General features: G+C 37.3%; 1 long non-coding RNA gene across 2 annotated transcripts; it reads right to left on the minus strand.

The window, feature by feature from the left end:
- Window positions 1-860: 860 nt before the first annotated feature.
- Window positions 861-6,524, minus strand: LOC106689935 (uncharacterized). 2 transcript variants are annotated; one of them, XR_001344515.2, is made up of 3 exons: window positions 2,695-6,524; window positions 1,013-2,618; window positions 861-942 (listed from the first exon to the last, which is right to left on the minus strand). It is a non-coding gene; the product is annotated as an uncharacterized lncRNA (long non-coding RNA). The 2 variants fall into 2 exon arrangements; XR_001344514.2 differs by having other exon boundaries at window positions 1,013-6,524.
- Between the last annotated feature and the right edge of the window lie 6 nt (window positions 6,525-6,530).

Here is a 6,530-nt window from a genome sequence, read left to right on the forward strand (position 1 = left end):
TATGCTCCTTGTCTCTCTCATCTTATCCGTAATTTGATTGAAACAGGCGAGGAGGACTCCAGCGAACTGATTATAACTTATATATAATTAAAATAATGGCCACCAGAGTAATTGAAACAAGTACTTCAGTTTGACGCTGATGTAAATAGATAGTAACATTAGATTAATAATCCCAAGTATTTATGTCAAGAATAATTTTATTCTTAAGTTTCTGATTGAAGTTTCTTCCTCAAGCTAGTTGAGAAATGGTTCTTTACAATTTAACTTATTTATTTATTCATGAAAATTCCTTGGTATTTGGGAAAATTTCATGAGTGTTTATACTCGAAACGAGACATTCTGACTCAATTTAACATACAAGACAGAATTTCAGATATTGCGTTTTTAATTCTTGAGGAATATATGTCTTGTGGCAAATGACATAATACGAAGATGTTTATATTATTTTCCAAGTTTATCGAACGAATGTTAAAGTGAATAAAGATTTATTTTCTTAAGTGATAGAATCTTTTTCGGAGAAAGAGTGAAAGAAGCTCTAGCATTTATTGTAGATCATCTAATCATCTGACATTTCTCCTAAAATCTTGGGCCCATAATTAATGTGTAAAGAAACATTTTCCAATATGAACATAATTAAATTTTAGTTGAAAAACTTGGATTTAATCAATTTTCTTAGAAGATTATTCTCATTAATTAAATTCCTTACCACTTAATTGAATATTTTTTATATAATATTTAAATAAATGTATATGTGCCTTTGGTAAAATGGTGATTTTTTTTTCACACTAGAGCATAAAGTTTACAAATTTCTGATCTAAGATAAAGACGACAGGTATATTCTTTAGAATAAAAAAAAAAAATACAAAATAGTGTTTATTATAAAACAATTTGTGTGAGTAGTGAAGTAAAGAACGAAACTAACATGGGACTGCATACATTTTCCTGGGAAAATATTTTTCTGATTAGTTAGTTATGATATTATTTTTATATTTTATAATTAAATAAGACATACTTAATTTCCATTATAGAGCAGTACCAAATAGGGCTGTGGGAGCTTGAACAGCAATGGAATGTGTTGGGGCAGCACCTATTTGAAGAGCAACAAATCAGGGTGAACATTTTACTTCAGTCAATTTCCGATGCTATGACTACATAGTTGTCCATAGATTCGTTACTTAGAACAGGAGCTGCAATATCGACCTAGGTAAATAATCAGGGTACAGATATCATGTTTATTTATAAATGAATATCTAAAACGGAAAGAAATTACTTGCAACATGATGAATAAGCCTTGCAAATGTATGTGTTTCCACTGGCAATACCTCTGTTCCATCTTCAGGACCACAAAAACTTTTAAAATAAACCTTTATCTTATTTGGTATAAAAATTTAGCAGCATTTATGTGATTTTTCACTACCACGTTCTATGCATATGAATTGATGGTTATATAAATAAGTATATTAAGGGTCTATGTTAGAAAATGGCTGAAATAGGTTGTTCATTAGAAGATGTAGATCGCCATCCTGATCACGATATTCCTGGATTTTTATTGCTATAACAGTTGACTCCAAGTCCAGAGCTGCCCTAGCGCAGTTTCTTCGGTGTTAAACTTACCGTCATCCGTTCAACGTAGCCCATTTCAGTTATGCTACCCAGAGATGCTTTAGCACATATTGCAGTTTTACAAAATTGGACACATTATACACAGTATCATCATTGGATAATAAAGCTACTCTAAAGCTGCGAAACTGTATACAGATTATACATAACAGGGGTGATCCGTCACAGGATAGCGCAGAAGATAGCATGCTAAGCGCACAAAAGAATATATGTGACCGTCTTGGCAAGGCCAGACAGAGGATTGATAGCTCCAGGACTAGATAGCTTCTGTTATCCTCAAGAATATTTCCCCTTATTTTGAGGAGGACATGCTGGAGATATTCAACGAGTGTTTAAATAAGAGGAACTTTCCAAGCAAGTGCAGAGGTGCAGACTTGAGACTGCTCTACTAGGGAGTTGGCAAGAATAAGGAAACGTTAAAACTCTACCGACCTATATGCTGTCTTCTCCCAGTTGCCAACAAAGCTTATTGGATATTGGAGCTGGATAGAGGGTTCCTTGTCACGGCATACGTCGACGGTCTGGCAGTGATCGTGGTTGAGAATTTCAACGTTAACGGTTGAAGCACAAAGGGGCGCTGGTCTCGTTGGAGAATGGTGCAGGTGGAGGAAGTTGAATATGGCCTAAGCTAAGACTAATGGTCATACTCATAAGAACCTCAACTGCTAGGGCTATTCCTGTCATCCTAGACATCCAATGAGAGAGGATTATACCGGATGAGGAGGTAACGTACTTCAGTGTGAGGATAAGAAGACGATTTGGCGCCACTCCTCACCTGCTGTATTTAAGGGATAGGTTGACCCTATAACTCAAGGGATTGGGGTGCGTTCTGGGGAATCACCCTGCCGTGATGACCATTACAATAGTTTTAAAGGTACAATAGAGACAGGTGTTTTCTTTACATTAATAAGAAAAATACAAAATATTGTTTATTACAAAACAATTTGTGCGAGTAGTGAACAGAAGAATGATACTAACAAGGGAGTGCTAAAATTTTCCTGCAAAAATATTTTCCTGATTAGTTAGTTATGTTATTATATATAAGTATATATTACAATGAAATATGAGTAATACCTGACTTCCAGGAGACAGCAGTACCAGGTAGGAATATCACTGTGATAGGCTGAACAGCAACTGAGTCGGTTGGGGCAGCACTTATTTGAAAAGCAATGAACCAGAGTGAATACTTTACTTCAGTCTCTTTGCGGTGCAATTACTGCATCGTTATCTATGGCTGGATTACTTGAAAAATGAGCTGCAATATCGACCTAGGTAAATATTCAGGAAACGGATATCATATTTATTTATAAATGATTATCTAAACAGAAAGAAACTACTTGCAACTTGATGTATAAGCCTTACAAATCATAGGGGTTGTAGATTAATCGGCGTAACTAACATATATTTATCAATTATATATTTTCTTGACATCTTTATAACATATGTTTCTAGAGGCACACCCTATTTTCCATCTTCAGAACCACAACAAATTTTAAAATAAAACTCCATCTTATTTGTCATAAAATTTATCAAAGCCAGTTAAATTTTTTTAATTTCAAAACCTATCGCTAAGATCAGGTTCATGATGGTATTAGCCTAGTTGTTTCACACACAGTCACATGCAAGAGAGACTCTTTTTCTTTCGAATCGAAGGACCTTGATGAACTGACGGTGGCTGACGAAGTGAATAAAGCACTCCTAAATCAAATTGATGGTGCGGAAAACATTTATTTTTGTATGGTTAAGTCACTGCGGTTATGGTGGCACACAGACAGCAGTAGTTGTATTACCTAAAGAACTGGTAAATATAATATAAATTTAAGGGATGAAGTTTCTCATCACAGATGCTTCCGATGCTTCCACTATGGTCATTTGGCGAAATATTACAAGGGACCAGACAGAACAAAACTCTGAGATGTGGCGAAGTTGGTCATCCACCAAAAGAATGTACTGCCGAATCGCACTGCCTTCTTTGTTCTGAAAGAAACAGCAGGCACCCGACAGACTAATTTAGTTGCCTAATCTACCAGCGTGTGGTTGAAGCAATTACTAAGCATCGGAAATGAGATTTTTACAGCGAAACCTTAACCATTGCGAAGCTGCGCAGGACATGCGGGTAGAAGGACATCGACGTTGCTGTACTATGCGAGCAGTATAGAGATCTTGATGGGCCCTGGATGAAAGACCTTAATGGTCGTGCAGCTATTTGGGTCAGAAAGGACCACTTTATACAAAAAGTCCAATCGATTCGAAAAAAAGGATTTGTGTGGGTTAAGGTCAGAAACGTCTACATGCCTACAAAGTTAAATGCCGGGATAATTATTGGCACGTTAGTGATCGATATACCCATAGTGATCATGAACCCTTGATGATGAAATGAAAAAGACCAGAAGTCAGCCAGTAGCAGGTTGGAACCAATGATCCTGATTCATACAATGCTTCAATGACTAGGACTCATAAGAGAAATCAACACATGTCAGTGAACTAATAGACCGAGGAGATCGCTGTCCTCCGGCGATCTGGTCTTCGTGCCAGAAGTTTGGCCCAGCGAGATAGAGGTTGCTTATTTTATGAGACTTGAAAACAGGATCATAAACAAGCTAAAATGAACCTAGTGAAAAAAAATAAAAGAAAGTAAACGTAACCTCTGGGAAAAGCTTTGTGAGGAGGTCTATGAAGATACATGGGGAAGGTCTAACAAAATTATTATAGCCAAACTGAAAAGTTGGAACGTGTTGCACCCTACTTTTCCTCAAATGTTTGAAAAATAGTGGAAGTGTTTTTTCAAAATGTTCGGAAGTGCTTTTTGACAAAATTGTGATGGCGGATCTTGAACTAATGCCAGAAATCACAGACGAGGAACAAAACATGTCATGCAGGAAAATAGCGGACTCCAAGACTCCAGGTCTGATTAGTGTCGCTAATGTTGCTTTCGAAATGGCTATTTGGTTAAGGCTAGAACTCTTCGTGGACGTGTACAACTCTCATTGAAGGTATATTTCCAACACAGTGGAAGAAGCAACGTTTTGTGCTCCTGCCAAAGGGAAAGGGACCCTCGGAAGACCCCGCATCTTATCGTCCAATATGTCTTTTTTCCGAACCCTATAAAAAAACAGAAATAAAATGTGAATTAGTAGTGCATTACTGTCTAAGAAAGAAAAAGTAATTCGTATTGATCCAATATGTCGTTTACAGGTTGATTAACTTCAGTGAAGTTTCCTAAGATTCTGTCTTTGTCCTTCATTATTTGGTATAATTATAGCCAATTCATTAGTCACTTGGGTTGCTTGAGGTATTGATTATCGGATAATCCTCGGGCTCCTTCACTGTCGTTTACAGGTTGATTAACTTCAGTGAAGGAGCCCAAGGATTATCCGATAATCAATACCTCAAGCAACCCAAGTGACTAATGAATTGGCTAGAATTATACCAAATATTGAAGGACAAAGACAGAATCTTAGGAAACTTCTGGCTAATGTAGCCAGGTCCACACTTTTGTACACAGCATCAATCTGGGCGGAAGCCTGCCTAGTGCAGTCATATTTCCTTTAAGCTATTGGAGTGTATCGAAGAAGTGATCTGCATGTCGCTCGAGCTGTTCGCACTGTATTCTACGATGCTGTGTGCGTCATCGCAGGTATGTCTCCGGTAGATCTGATCTATGCATACAATTGATGTTCAAGTAAATAACATATATTTAGGGTTTATGTAATTAATGGCTGATATAGGTTCTGCATTAAAAGATGTAGATCGCCATCCTGCTCACTGAATTTCTCTATTTTGGTTGCTTTAACAGTTGCCTCCCACTCTTCCATATTCAGAGCTGCCATTGTGTAGCTTTTTAGGTGTTAAGGTTACTATCATCCGTTCAACGTAGCCCGCTCATTTGAGTTTTACTACCCAGAGATGCTTTAGCATATCAAGCTTTTTAACTAGGTTGGCAACCTCAAGGCTATAATATCTATTCGCTGTTCTCCTTGACTGAACCATACATTCCTTTCGTAAACTAGTAGTTCGTTGGTTTTCATCATAACATTTCGTCTAACGTTCAAAACCGTTAATCAGAAGTAGTATATAAACTGTTTTACTTTTTCCTGATGTTGCAAGTGTTAGTTGAAAGCTTTGATCATCTAAATATGCCTAATCTGTAAATATGCCTCAAAATGCACTTTTAAGCAACTAAATCTGTAAATATTTTCCTGAGGTGGACTCTCCTTGATCTTTGAAATAACAATTGGGGTCGTCCTCACATAGTTCAATTCCTTGTTTAATGTACCACAGATTTCTATGGGTTGGATCCAAACTGTACTAGGCTGCATGTTGGAGAAGTAGGCACCCGGACGGATGCGGACCATGAGGGCTGGACCTACCGGATGGATATTAGTGGATAAGGTGCAGATCCATCTCAAAGTGCATATAAAAATGTACTCCTTTAAAATAAATGATACCCCTCAAAATAATTATAAATAAATAAAGCCTGAATAAAACAAAAAGAAGATTATTGGCAGCAGAGGCATGAGTAACTCTAGCCCTGCTGCCAAACCTCGTATGGCCGAAATGTCAATGAGCGTGACAAAATGATTGATGACAGTTGGTTTAAATTTAACTCATAATGCAAATTTTTTCAATGAATTGAAATGAGCTCCTCACACCCGCAGATCAGGCAGACGTTCTATCTGACTACTACCTACAACGTGACAATGCACGCACCGTCACTGTATACCACCACCAAGCCCAGACCGAAAACATACAAAACACCATTTTCTCAACATACAAAGACCTGACTGCAACAATGAGGAAAACAAAGGGAAACAAGTCCACAGGAAAGGACAACATATCGTATGTCCTACTCAAACAGCTTCCCAGAAAAGCCCAAATGTTTCTCCTTAACATATATAACTCCTGCTCTC

Source organism: Halyomorpha halys, unplaced genomic scaffold (assembly GCF_000696795.3).
Source record: "Halyomorpha halys isolate HHAL.00 unplaced genomic scaffold, Hhal_1.1 Scaffold1526.1, whole genome shotgun sequence".
Taxonomy (NCBI): Eukaryota; Metazoa; Arthropoda; class Insecta; order Hemiptera; family Pentatomidae; genus Halyomorpha; species Halyomorpha halys.